This window comes from Syngnathus leptorhynchus, chromosome 13 (assembly GCF_054491065.1).
Source record: "Syngnathus leptorhynchus isolate UIUO chromosome 13, UIUO_Slep, whole genome shotgun sequence".
NCBI classification, from domain to species: Eukaryota; Metazoa; Chordata; class Actinopteri; order Syngnathiformes; family Syngnathidae; genus Syngnathus; species Syngnathus leptorhynchus.
In genome coordinates, this window is record NC_141207.1 from 6490518 (window position 1) to 6504950 (window position 14433).

The 14433-nt window shown below is 44.1% G+C and overlaps 1 long non-coding RNA gene across 1 annotated transcript; it reads right to left on the minus strand.

Moving 5' to 3' along the window:
* Positions 1-4149: 4149 nt before the first annotated feature.
* Positions 4150-6930, minus strand: LOC147047170 (uncharacterized). Its single transcript, XR_015068056.1, has 4 exons — positions 6846-6930; positions 4970-5030; positions 4643-4687; positions 4150-4370 (listed from the first exon to the last, which is right to left on the minus strand). It is a non-coding gene; the product is annotated as an uncharacterized LOC147047170 (long non-coding RNA).
* Between the last annotated feature and the right edge of the window lie 7503 nt (positions 6931-14433).

The following is a 14433-nucleotide window of genomic DNA, read 5'->3' on the forward strand; positions in this document are numbered from 1 at the left end:
CCTTTAAGGTAAGCTTTCAAAAAGGCCGTAATGAAAACAAGGACTTTGCGACCGCCGCCTGACCTCTGTATCATTAAAGTGAACACGGAGGCGGACTAACATTTCAAATCCCCCACGGTCAGCAAATTCTCATGAATATACAGCTGACTTGCCGCAAGAGGGTAACAGTCTGTCAAGAAATTAGCCGTACTTGTACAAACAAACGCAAGTCGCAAGTGATTCTCGAGCTCATAAACTCAGCATGTGCTGTACTTAGTTTCACATAACTCTAACCACATTACAGCACCATTATCAGCTTCTGTTTTGCGCACAATAGGATCAAATTTGGGGTGATTATATTTCAAGCAAAGACAAAATGAGCTGATAAGCCCTTGCGGTGTTTCTTCAAAACGAGTCTAATCTGGGGCTGTAATTACATAATTGAAGAGCGCTGATTAAAGCGCTCTTACGCACGGTGACGGATGGGCAAGACTGGAGTCGGCCTAGCGGACACACGAGTGGGTCGACAGGACAGTATGTCGTGGTTGCCAGGCTCAGCTGCTCCAAATGCGGTTGGGAAACCAAGTGGAAGGACGGAAAAGCCTTTGAGCAGTCATTTTAGCTCCAGGAGCTACTCTGTTCGCTTGCTGACGTTGGTTGCTAGCTTACTCTCGGTCTGGTTGACTGTGGGCATCATATTGCAGGAAGCTGCCGTCTCCAAAACCATGTTCCACAAACTGCCGCTAAGAAGGCAAAAGTGAGAATGGCGCTTTGATCTAATTTTGTTTTATTCATATATTTGATTCGCTAAGCATGGCTCAAATGCCGAGCTTATGGGATGGAGGAAGACGACTTTCAAGTATGGATCGGCACTGGCTCGGAGCCAGGCTGTTGAAAGGCAAGTGTCGGGAATAGTCGCATCCAGATGGCGAGGCGGGCAGGCGTATTCCCGTCATCGTGGCCCATCTGCGCTACACAATGTATTGTTTTACGGCTGCTTAGTCACAGCATTTCAATCTGCCAGGCAGCAGCTTTGGAAGCACATAAAGTGAAATGAACTGGAGACAGCAACAACAACAACAACAACAGCAAGTTTATCATACCGGAACAGCACTAAAACTAGACCACCTATTGTTTTATACTCACCTAGAGGGAACGTTCGTTTTAAGAGGACCTGGCGGGTGACATCAATCACAAGTCTGAGTGTGAGTGTGAGCTGGGGCTGACAGCAGCTCCTGTGAGTGAGTGTGCTCATTTTGTTGGTGCTAAAAAAAAAACCAGAAAACTACATTGGCAGCTATGGCTCTTTTCCGAAATGCCAGGCACTACCAAAGTAGCTGTCCAGTATGAACTCATAAAAAGTATGGTCCATGGTTGGAATGTTAGTCAGAAGACCTTGTAAACTGCATTCTGCGCGATGCATTTTTCCTCCTTCCTTGCAAAGGACAAGCTATTTTTGTTTCCCGGTTTATTACATTAATATAAAAAATATTGTCAAAACAACCCATAAATCCCGAAATGTCTGAGTGACTAAGATGCCGCTGGAAATTTATTTGTATGTGTCTGCAATTTGTCTTTGGACTTGGCGAAGCAGCATGTGACTCTTCAAATTGTAAGTCTAACCTATAAGAATGTCTGTATAATCAATTCAATGTTGCTTATTAATACAGATTAATTTATTCCTTGTTTGTTCATCCGGAAAAAAAAATATGGGAAGAGGATCTTGAAAAAAAATTGCCATATTAAATAATAAATGCAATATTGATTATTTTTCTAAATGGTTCAGCTCTAATTAGAAGTCGCTAAATGTGTCCGCTTCCCATTAGAGTCATTACATAAGGGCAATATGAAATATGCAGTACGCAGAACCAGTAGGATTTTTTCCTTTACCCGAGCGCCCCCCCCCTCCCCCTCCTCCCTGAGCTGACCTACAGCTTCAGAGCCCATCAAGACGATCCCGTCCGTCAACACTTGACACTCTCGAGTTGAGCCTGACAGCCATGTACTTCAAAATATTAAGTGCGAATTTGGGTTCCGCTGGAAGTTTCAGCGCCGCGTCGGTTCGTCAAATATAAGCTGTGGTATATAAATTTTTTATGTAGGCTAAGATAATTATGAATAATGTAGGCCGAAGCATAAATTGCATCATTGCAACATAGCGAAAACACACGAGGACTCCTCAAAGATGACAGAATTCTGCGACATTCAGCACGGGAGAAATTAAATATATGAGGTGCAACGCTAATGCAGTACTTTACTATCTAAACACTCTCTTGATTGCTTCCATTTTTTCATCAGCCGCTGAGATCCAAGCCCAGGGGTAAACTAGCAATTTTGGAAAATCTAATCTAAAGTGATAAAATTATAAAATATTCAAATTCTCTGTGCGTGGTTGAAGAAGGAAAGTCCATTAAAAGTAAATAAGAGCAGAAACATCTCGGGATACGTTTCATTTACTATGACAGAAAAATAAATTACAAACTGTGAGGGCGGATCGGGCTTCATTACAAAGGTGACTGCATGGAGGTTCTAGCACCATCCGAGTGGTTTAACGGCCTTGGAGCGGCGGCCATCCGGCTGACTGTCAAACCTTTACAACGCGGCCACGGGAAAGTCACTCCGAGGCTCTAATTTCAGCAGGAGTAGCATCGGCGGCCTCGTCTCTCGGACGGCGCGCGCGTGTGTGTTTTACTGCTGCCGTAAAGCTGAAAACAATGCAGCTTGGCAGCGATATCGTTAAGTGGACTTAATGTGGCTCTTGAGCGCCGCTGACAGCTTTATGCTCAGCCGAGGGGATCAGAATGAGAAGAGCGGGGCGAAGAAATGGACGAGGAGGCCGCCCGCCGTTCCACAATGCGCTCTGAAGCACTAATTGACCCGTCAGCAGACATTTTACTACTGACATCATCCGTGCACCCCGCACACTCCGCTTGCGTTCATTCCAATCGCGACTTTGCCCCGCTGATGCTACAAAGCGGCCATTCGCGGCTCATGACAGCTGGTTAACGACCCGTAACGTCACGCCACGACAAAGTGGGGCGGATAATGACATGCCATAGCTGTCTGGGACACCTTCAATCAAAATGAGAGGTGGCAGTGGCTCAATCAATAAGAACTTGGCTTGGACTCTGTCGCTAACCAAAACAGAAGCATCATTTCAAATCAGATTTGGAATATATCGGTCAGGAGGCTTCGTAGAACACACCGATGACATACGAGGCGGAGCTAGAAGGGGCACTAACCGCTCCTGGAAAGTGCTTGGACCAGGTGCCAGGTCAACTAAATGACTTTTGGGTATTTTCTGATTTTTCTTGGAATTTCTTTACACATTTCCACCCATCCCCAATAAAGAACATGTCACAAGCATTTTTTGAATAATTTTTGGGTTTGTAATTTTTATTTTGTTTTGCGGATATCCTTGTACCACCAAGGCTTTCTTTCCCTTTTTGGGATAGTAGAGGCTTTGCTCAAGGGCAGCCCATCTTATGTTTCCTACAGCTCCAAGTATCCTAAAGACTGCTCTGTCCATAGCGTTGGTCAGCTTAGGGAGCACATCAACACATTGACAGGGACATTAGTTAAATCCTCACAAGGGGGGGGGGATCTCGGGCATAGATGCCATCAATCAATACGATACAGATACTGTAGTGTTGCTCTTTTCCTGGAAGGGGGGGGGGCAAAAGCAATCAGCATCATCCTTTTGGTGCTAAATACATAAAGTGTCCTAAAGCTTTTGAAAGGGACGTGAAGAGTCTGCCTTGGATGTGTCACAGCCACTGCAAGGATCCATCCAAAAACTGCATCGCCTTCACATCATTAAAGTATGATTGAGAGCTGCTGGCTGACGACACACTAACGCCGACACACGGGTACATTTTCATGAAGCAAAGAAAAAAAGGAGGGATGGTGGAGGAAGCGCAACAAAGTGGCTGAGACTCGTCTTATGATAATCCTAAAATGGGAGCGAGCGTGTGTAAAAAGTGTGCCAAATACGAGCAAGAGGCTCACCCAGGACGGGAACTTGAGCGGCGCTCCTTCCACATCTGCAAGCTGCTGCGATGCTGTGATGTTGTTCTCTCGGAGCAGCTCTCTCAATCGCTCTCTCTCCTCTAGCGCTTTCCAAAAGAAGCCCCCAAGCTTCCTCTTGCTTTCTCTCCTGTCGGCGGGGGGCTTCTCCTGCTCGTCGTCTCCCGGCGGGCTTCGCGCCTGGGAGAAGCGGTGAGGGGCAGCCACCGGCGGCTCGGACCGATGCTGGTTTGCATGTGTGTGTAGGAGTGTGTGTGTGCATGCGTTTTTGAAACAGGACCCTGCTGCTGTTCAGTGAGGCTCATCTGGTCGCTCTCTCGCCCCCTCCTCTCTCTCTCTCTCAATGTGTGTGCTGCATTCAAGTCCTGCAAGGCAGACGGGAAAACAAGCTTTCAGTATTCATCTCACTGTTGACTCCTGTGTGGAGAACTTCTGCACTTGCACTTCTGCATGTGTGTGTGAGTGCGTTAACATGGATGTGAGAATGACTGAGTCCTTAAGTGAGCGATCAACAAGTGCACCTCATGAAATGATCTAGTTTCACTTAATTAGTTCAGAAAATGATTTATTGACTCCAAAAACATACCTTTGTCTTCTACAATGCAACACACAGGCAGAACCATGTGATTGTACTCACCTGACATACTTGGTAGGGAGCGGCGGAAAACATCTTGTGTGAAAGCTAAAAAAAATGGAACAATAGTTTGTTATATACATCTACAAAACACACTGCATCATTAAAATATATATATATATATCCCTGCCGACAAGCATACAGTTCTTGTGAATAACAAATGTTCGCACAATGACACAATCAATGCAATATCATTGTTAGAAGATGGCAAAGCTGAATAAAAGAACAAGACCCCGCATGACTACATTTGAATTTAAGCTAGCTTGTAAAATGTGCATAAAATTACCCTCATTAAATAAATGAATAAAGAGCAAGTAAGGACCAACTTACCGACCGCAGACGTTGCAACAGCTCAGCTTCGAAAGAGTCTTGTGACATCATCTCTAAGGATCTTGTGACCAAGGGTTGCGTAACAATAACGATTCAATTTGATTTATTTAAATGAGGTCATGTTAAAAGCAAAGAATGACTTTTGCATGAAAAAAAAATTGGATAAAGGGGCACAGTTCAATCTGTTTTTTTTTTTTGTGGCTATGTTTTGGGCTGCTGCATCTCGCAGTGGAAAAACAATCAGCGGACTGCAGACTCCCATCAATTACAGTGCAAACTCTTTGGAGTCAATATTCCCACAGGAAACGATGGAAACGCAATCAATTCACACCCAACTATGGCCATCATAACAAACTTTCTTCACCCTCAAGACAAAATTGTTCTAAAGCCTCTCTGTGTGCACCTTTTGTTAACTTTGGTTCTGGTCGTCTGGAGAAAAAAAAGGAGTCTCTTATTCTACAGGCATCCTCACAAATCGGCGCCTGAGGCGGTGCAGGAAAGTCACATTCAGGTGAAGATGGAAGCTACGCCATGTTTCATCGCATCCCCATAAGAGCATCAACATCCCTTTTGTCCCTATTTACTCGTCTTTTATCGTTACCGTGTCACATTGTCGCTGAATCTGAGCATTATTGTTCTTTCTGGCACCCAAAGAGGTGGCGGCACGACTTTGTTGTGCGCTGACCTTCATGAATGTCCTCCACTCTTTCCTCAGGAGGCTCCCTACAGTAAGGCACAGTATTAATAATCCCCCCCGGCCCCCGCAAACGTTAAGCAGGCTAGGCACGCGTGCTTCCCACATGCTAGCATCCTTCCAGTAGCTTTCCCAGCCTGCATAATGCACCGGCACTATTCGTCAGTAAATTATTGAGCGGGCGCATGTTGATAAATACAATATACATAAAACATGAAGGCAATGCGCCTCGATAACTGCGCAGGTTGAAAAAGGCTGTACGTCAACTCTGGACTCAAAAGTCGTTTGTCAGTTTCAAAGTGCCCTTATTACTTTCACCCGTGCCTCATGTGAGAGCTGCAATCAAGGGGAAATGCCGTGCTGCATTTGGAAACGACTGGAATTTTTTTTTTTTTTTATGCTTCATATCTTATGGAGGACGACCTACAGAAATTGTACACGACATTTTATCAGGAAACTATATATCCTCACGCAATGATTATTCATCTATGACTTGGCAGCTTAGTACCTGTGTGCAATTTCCTTTTGACAGCTCAGGAGGGATTTTGGCAGGGACACATTAGGGAGACGGCGGCTCTGGACTGAAAGCCTGGCCTGTCTCTTTGGCTACACACATTATGTATGTTTTTTGTTGAATTTTTAATAGTGTAGAATTGTGTACTTGGCAGGACATGCCAAAAGCCACACCTGCACAAGATAACGTTTTGTAACAATGTTCCTGTCAGTACGACACCAAATGGATTCGAACTTGACAAAATGAATGCGTGGATTTAGTTTTGCACCATTTGTGTTCAATATCTTAGATGCTCTATGGTATTTTGTGTCATTTGTTAGCATTTAGCTGATTGATTGCTTTAAATATTTAGTATGGTGATGTTAGAGGTACGAGGATTCAACCCAACGCTAGCAATATTAACATCGTCATTCGTCTTTTGACTTATTATTTAATGATACACATCGTGTAACTGGAATGACAAATGAAACATGACCTTGAGTTAATAATATAACGTGTGTGTGTGTTTGGGGGACTTGAATTGAAGTATCAACTGTCAGTGTGTTGAATGGCGATCAAATAGCAGCCAACATTGCGATCACACGCTGGCTAAAAACAGGCCGCAAAGGAAGTCTTGACGGGTTGTGTATTAGGGGGGCGGGGCTTGTTGACCAGTCGAGTGTGCTTACCTGCTTTCCGTGCGTGCACACACATATAGTTTCAAGTTGAGGAGTGTGTCCTTGATCCCAGTCGCCCCATGCCGTGCGTTGCCCATCTGGCCTTTGGCTGCGAAGGCGCGACCACAGTGACGGCATACTGAAACATAGAACAGACACACTACTGAATCATGTGCGTGTGTGTGTGTGTGTGCATGAGTAATGTGCCCGCCACGTCGTTCGTTAGCCTGTAGGCAAGGCGAGCTGAGCTCAGAGTTGGCACATGCACTTCACAAACACGCCAGACGTTTTCTTGGGCCAACGCCTTCGTCACGGCACCGACACATGCAAAACACGCACCCAAAGAAGGAACAAACGTGAGCAAATGAGATGATTATGAGTGTGGAATGACCCGGAAATGAATTGGAAGTGTTATTAGCCTTTTGACACCTTTCCATCACAATGACTTAAAGTGAAATTTTGCATGGCACGGCCAGACAAAGGCGGAGTGCCGCGGGGTGTTTGCGTGTTGTTGTTTTCCGTGTGTAGGTTTGTCCCACGCCTACTGGCCCGGACGGAGGTTAGTGAGTCACCAGAGATCAGTCCAAGCAGGAGTAACAACAACGATGCATGGAAGTGGATTAGCGGGGTCGTGGAGTGGAGAGAGGATAACGGCAAGAAAGAAAGCCTTGAGGGAGATGTGTGGGCATGCGGGAGGGAAGTCGACTTTCTCCTGTGAACTGATGGATGAAGATGTAGTCAGCAAAAAAAATAAGCATGGCTTTGTCTTGAGACTTGGTATCGTCTCGTGTGGTTCATTGCTCAAGGCGATTCTTGTACCGTTGGTTCAGCCAAGTGTAAAATGTAAACAATGGGATTTGATTATCTGAGGTGGCGAGATCATTAGTACAGATGTGATGCTAACTAGATATGTCACAATTGCTTGATATTGTCACTTGCTTGGTAACATTAACATTACATGAGCATGTTTTTGGGTCAGCGCCAGTTCTGTGACACTCAAGAGACGGCCGCCGGCTTTCCGGGCCATGTCATAGGGTCAACGGGAACAAAAGCGCCGGTGGCGTCCCGCCAATGTCAGCAGAGATGCTCATAGGACACATGTCTCACGCTTGAGACGCATCTGTCATTAAGGCCGATTAATTTTGTGTTTAATGTTTGCTCTGGACGACAACGTGGCGGTGATGCTAGCTTGATGGATGGACTGGCACTTCAATGAAATGTTCAATAATTGATTGTTGGCATGGCGGGCTGGAAGAAAGCAACAGGTGTGCGGGGAAATAAAATACCTAGTCATGGCAGGAGGTTGGAAAACAACTTTAAAAAGAATCTCTTGAGAATCTTTTTAAAACCTGCCACTCATTTGATAATGCTTCATTTTGAAAGCACATATGCAAGGAAGTGGGAGAGCTACAAAAAGATGAAAAGTAGAGCGACATGAAAACCAGAATGAGAAGAAATGACCTGACAAAAAAGTGCAGCGGTGGGCGGCGCGACTCCAAATGAAAAGGCTTTCACACATCATGAAGAAAAATAGCCAGCAGGGCCTATGTCGTCCGTCAACACAAGTGAGTGTTCCGGTCCCCCCCTCGACAAGCTGAGGTTGGCAAACCAGGAGGAAGGTGAAAAATCAGTCATGGCCGAAGGAGAGCAGGAGAGGAGGGAGATGGGTCAGAAAGTGAAATTGTGGAGGAATTATTTAATTTCATTAGTTTAATTAAAATACATTTCATAGGGCATGTTTTAGTTTTGTATTATTTATTCATTTCTTATTTATTTCCTCTTCATTTTGGAGATCATTTTGTTTCTTACTTTATTTATTCTTAACCTGTAAGCTGCCCAGCTTTGGGCTTTTAAAATCATATGGGTGGAGAGTCTCTCTTTTTAAAGATTGTCACATAAACACGAGCGGACTGGTTCTCCTCCAGGGGTGAAAAGACAATCCAAAGCTTATTGGATTTAAATGAATGTGATATCTTTCACTTGGCATGCACATTTTGCTGCCAATGCACAATAATTGTTTGTCCCCGGGCTGTTGTCAGACTCATTGCGACTTCCATATAAATTCTGGACTCTGTACAATCACAACGGCTTCTAATACTACATCTATTTTCTTTTTTTGGGTACAGGACCTGAAACTGAGAAGCTCATCACGGTACTGCTATTTTCACCATCTGCTCAGGCTCGTGTACAAAACATACAAGCCTTCCATAGGGATTGACACCACATCTCCACGCTATAATTACACTGTCCTGGCCCCCCTCAGGGTTGACTCGACATACACACGTATGTCCAAAGAGACACACTGAGCTCTTCTAATCAAAACGTGAGCGTTTCAAAATTGACAATATCCTGTAGTTCTATGGTTAGGATTACCAGAAGCTTTGTTGAGTGCTTTGCTGTGAGAAATAAAAAAAAAAAAGTCAACCACTATATCAACAAAATAGTGGAGTAATAGTCAACAACTTTTACTGCTAATTTTGTTTTTCAAGGACGCCTCAAAAGATCCAAGGATGCTGTGACCGGGTTGGCATGGGTTTGGGTTCCCATGATCCTCCCCGCTTGGCGACTTGTGTACTACTGCGCCAGCTAATGAGCGTTTGCAAGGGCAGCCAAGCGCTGGATGTGCTGCCCATAGCGACAGGGCAGGGGCGGGGCGAGCGAGTGAGCGAGCGTGCGCCCCGCTACTTTGACTGGCCGCAGTAGGTTGGCTTTAGGTGGGCTTTGTGTTATCCTCCTAAGAATGCGTTTGGGACATGTGCCACTTTAAGCTGCTCTCTGCTGGGAATGAAGCGGATGTATATTTAACTACTGCTCTTACGGGATGGAAGTATTGATTTTATTTTTGGCTCATTTTTGGGATTCAAGGTCTTGGTGACCTTTACATGTGTGTTGTGTGGATGCGTTGACAAAAATCCTTTTGGTCCTTCCCATCAATGTCAATTCTTTTGCAAACTTCTGCCCTATTTTTATAATGACTCAGATTCTTACGAGGAGACAAGAGTCAATTTATAGTCATATTGATGTAATATTTAAATCAAATGGATTATCCTACTGAGTATTTCAGTTAGTGCTTTAGTTGGAGACATTAGCGGGAACAAAAGGTGTCGTATTGATCTGCCTAGCAGGAATCAAAAGCAAATGACCAAGTTGGCCAAGTTGTCACCCAGCGGTGGCTTTGATTAATCCACTTCTTGTCCTAATACAATTTCAAATCCACTCCATCTCTCAATGCCTCCTCCGTCTCAACAAACGGATCGTTGGTTCCACTGAGAAACCAAAACAACAGCAGGGTCGGCTACTGATGACCCCCTGAAGGATGGGGGGGGGGGGGGGGGGGGGAACATTCACTTGACTGGGCAAGCTAGTGTGGAAAACGTGATCACAGTTTCAGTTTGAGGCTGTCAGGGGTAACTAAAGACGACGCGGCCACGAGGCATTGAGGGCAGGATTAAGCGAGCGGTGCTGATGCTGCTCCGCTGCGACTCATTTCCACCTTTGTGCACCGCTAGCACAGAGGGAGTGACTCCAAATTGCTTAGTGTCAGCAGCAGTAACGGCTAAGCTCTTGTCAATTCCAGCTCCGTGTCAGAAAAATACATCAATGTGTGACGTCCATACTGTAAAGCTTATAAAAGCTTGTGAGGACTTACGAGGAAGGGGGAAAAAAAAAGCCTACATTTTCTTTTGCGGTTTTATTTTGGTGCTATCCGGGGGGGTGAGGTCAAGCATGACACGCAGTCAGTAAATTGGATGTTCATTTGCGCTATTGCACGTAAACACACAGATGGAGCATGCAAACTGTTCGTCAGGATTCCTGTTTGCCATTCAGAGTGGAAGAAAAGCTCATCCAAAAGAAAATATCATCGGTACAATAATTTACCCTAAAAATGCCTCAACGGAGATTTTGTTTATATTGGGGACAAGATACACTTTGAACTAAAGAAGCATTTTGTCTCCTTTTTTGACATGTGCAATATGCTGCAGGCTCACATGCGGCGAGGAGATAAATCATCTCCCTCACTTCATTGCGGGCTTTGATAACACTTATGGGCTACTCTTATTCTATGATGAGCTTGTGTGTTATCAGATGAGAGTGCATATAATAGCCTCCCACGTTGTATCCGGATGGGGGCTGAGGAGAGCGCTGTGGGTGGATTAGGAAGCGTTTTTAAGCATTCCTTTAAAGAACTTTTTTTTTTAAACGGCTACATTATTGAAAATATACAATGGTGACATGAATTAGAATGTAAACAATCTAATGTTGCTTCAATTCAGTGGACATTCTGCTACTCCTTGTGTGTGTATGTGACTTGGAGGCAGTATAATACAGACATATCAGTTGTTCTTCGCAGAGGATAAAGAATATAATGTATGCCTGTGTTCAAATATCAGTTAAAAAGCTAGAAAGAGAAGAACAATTATTTAATTGAAAAATGATCATTGTACATTGAAAAATAATCCATTTTATTTCAAAAAATATTTGTTTAACATCAACTACAAATGACCCATCTATCCATTTTAAAAATCAAATGTGGCCCTTGTAAGCTAATGTTTGCCCTCCCCTGTTCTTGAGGGAAAGAATGATACTACACAAAAATCGTACATTTAAAAAAAAAAAAAAAAAAAATCCAAAATGTTATGAGTTTTGGGACTTTAGACCTTGGAGGTAGCGCTATACAATAAAAAGCAATAACTTGCACACAAAAGCAAGACTTGTATGTGGCCCCGGTGACAGGGAGAAATTGGAATGGCTCGGCTTAAATTCTTCCATAAGATTAACAACACAATGCAGCGCCGCAAATGATACATCCAGGGCTTCTTTATTTATATGCACATTAGGAAACTATTCAGTTCAGCCCAGCATCTCCGTAACACAAAGCACCAATCCCCAAATATCTTTTTTTGTTTTTGGCTGACCACTGCTCCACTTTTCTGTAAGCTCGTTTACAGCGCGGGCCAGGAGAGCCGATTAGGATGGGTGGCCGCTCCAGTTAAGCTGGCCATGGCCTGCGATGCACAAACATCCCAACCAAATGTCAGGAGGCCCGAGGGACATGGGCTTGGGCAGGGGGGGGGGCATGTGAGGGCAGGATTACAAAGTGGAAAATGATGAGTGGTCTATGATTGAGAGCAATTCAAAATCTTCACCGAAATGTGGGGGTGGCCGGAGAGTGGCAAGGCCACCACGTAGCTCCGGCCCTGACTGTCATTTTTTTGGGGTCGTTGGATTACAATTTAAATTCCCTGCATTTATCCACATCCCGTTGCACATTTTGTGGGAGTAAGCATTGTTTGGTGCCTGAATACATTTGAGCAAGACAAAAATCTATTGTCTTCCCTTTCGCAGCGGTGCTCCGGGCTACTCTCCTCACTATTTTTACCTCATCTTCTGCGTGGGTTTGCTCATTTTTCCATTTCATTTTTTACATCGTCCTGTCTGCAGTAGTTAGGTGATATTTTATTCCGGAATATTTTATGATAGGTGAGTCGTCGTAGATTAGGGTGAGAACCTGCCAAAAAGCACTGCTTGGATGAATGATTTAAAAAAATATTGTTCCAACATATTACTGTCAAATCAGTGTTGATTGGATTTGGCGTTGTGTATGTAGAAGCAGTGATGTGAAACCAAGCCTCGTTAAGGATTTTCCACATTTGACAGGCTGTTAATATCACAGAAATTTGTATTGAACATTTTTGTTGAGATGCTTCGGCCTGTGTCACATCTACTCAAGTCAAATTTATTTATTTAGCCCTGAATCACTAAAAAGTCTCAAACATGCCCACAGTTGACAAATATTAACGTCACTGATCTTGAGTTGGGCAAGAAAAAAAAGAAATTTGAGGGAAAAATTAAAAACCTTGAGAAGGTGCCGCAGACGTCATCCATTTAGCAACCGACGCATGTTAAACCCGTTGCGGAGGTCAGTGCTCTTTGTTATCCAATGTAAGGACGTTGGGATAAAGCTAACGCCTCAGCCAGCTAAGCTCAATCAATAGAGCCGCAAAGTGCTGTATTGCTCACCATGGGTCAATTTTGAGGAGTCCTCACAGGGCCCAAACAAGCTTCTTTTTTCCTGAGTCAACTCCAAATGATAAACACAACAAAGCCTGGCTGAAGCTCTTGTTCGGACCCCCCCCCACACACACACACACACACACACACAACGCATTCTCTGCGGCCTAGCTCGCTTGAATCGATCACAGCGCCGCTGAAGAAGCCAGAGCACACAGTCAGTGTCGCCAAAATGAAAAGTTAATAAACATCTCCAGACACCCGTAGGAAATGTGACAACGGCGGAAATGTTCTCCTTGCCGGCCCGCCGCAAGATATGACCACCTCGCCGTCATCCTCGCAGCCTCTCTGTTTCATTTCCTGTTTGCCTGCCGATCGCCAGTGGATGTGTGAACCAAATGAGCTACACAACAGTTATGGATTGCCCTGAACCATTTCTACCATCAAACCGGACAGTTCTGAGATAGTGACTCGAGATAAGATTGGACGTGAACTCGCAGAAGCTTGGCAAATAATGAACAATTTATAGACAAAGATGCCGTTTCAAGAGTAGAGTTAGGGTTCTGCTTGAGATTTCTTTCTCACAGGGAATTTTTTTCCTTGTATCTGCTCATGCTAAAGCCGTTCGGTTCTCTTTCATGTCTAAGTAACGTCTTCAAGTAGCTTCTATTGTGAATCGGAGCTATATAAATAATATTGACTTCAAACTTGACCTGAATGATGGTGACAGTTTAATGCTTAGCCGCGAGCCGGCACTTTTATAAATAAAGATGAATTGCCTTAAATGGAATGCACCTTTGATTTTAGCTGAACAAGCACTGCTGGGTGAAAAGATGGAAATACTGCCACTGGGCATTTGAAATATGCAAGTCTGGAATTTGACTGGATGTGGTCCAAAATAAAAAAAAAATGGTAAATTGAATATCAACTTTCTTATGCATAAGCTTTGATAGGGGATGTATTTTTTTGGCTTTTTTCCCCGCTTTTTAAACCACCACAAAAGTGATTTAAAAGAAAAAAAAAAAAGGATCACAACCAAAGAACAGGAAATTGAACTAGCTGCCCAATACAATATTACCAAAATCATGTTTAATGTCACAAGGCTATAGAAAAAAAACACTTGCTCAGGTCATAATGATGCGTTTTGTCTGTTCGGTGTCAAATTTGGGTCCTTTCCAAACCAGGAAAATTGCAACATTAGAAATCAAAGAACTAACATCGCCTCTACTGCTGCTCACACTCATTTAACAGTTGGCCCGTTGACAGAAAGTCGCAGATGACGCAGAGCTGCGGGGCAACCGAGCATTACAAAATGAATAGCTGGAGTTAAGACAACAGAGAAAACCACATCCCAAAAGAACCTGGAAAACATCCGGCCGATGCGCCGGTTGTCTTGTGAGTCTTAAAAATCACATCCGCCAATCCTTTCATGTGTCTGGCCTACATTGTGTAGCAAAAGCAAGCAAACAACATCAACAGCCCGACAAGCAAAAACTTCTCTGGAGCAATAAACAGACGTAACATGGACGCTAATTAGACAGCTGGTAATTAGAGCGAGAGGGCGGATGCTGTAACTTGCGGAGGATTT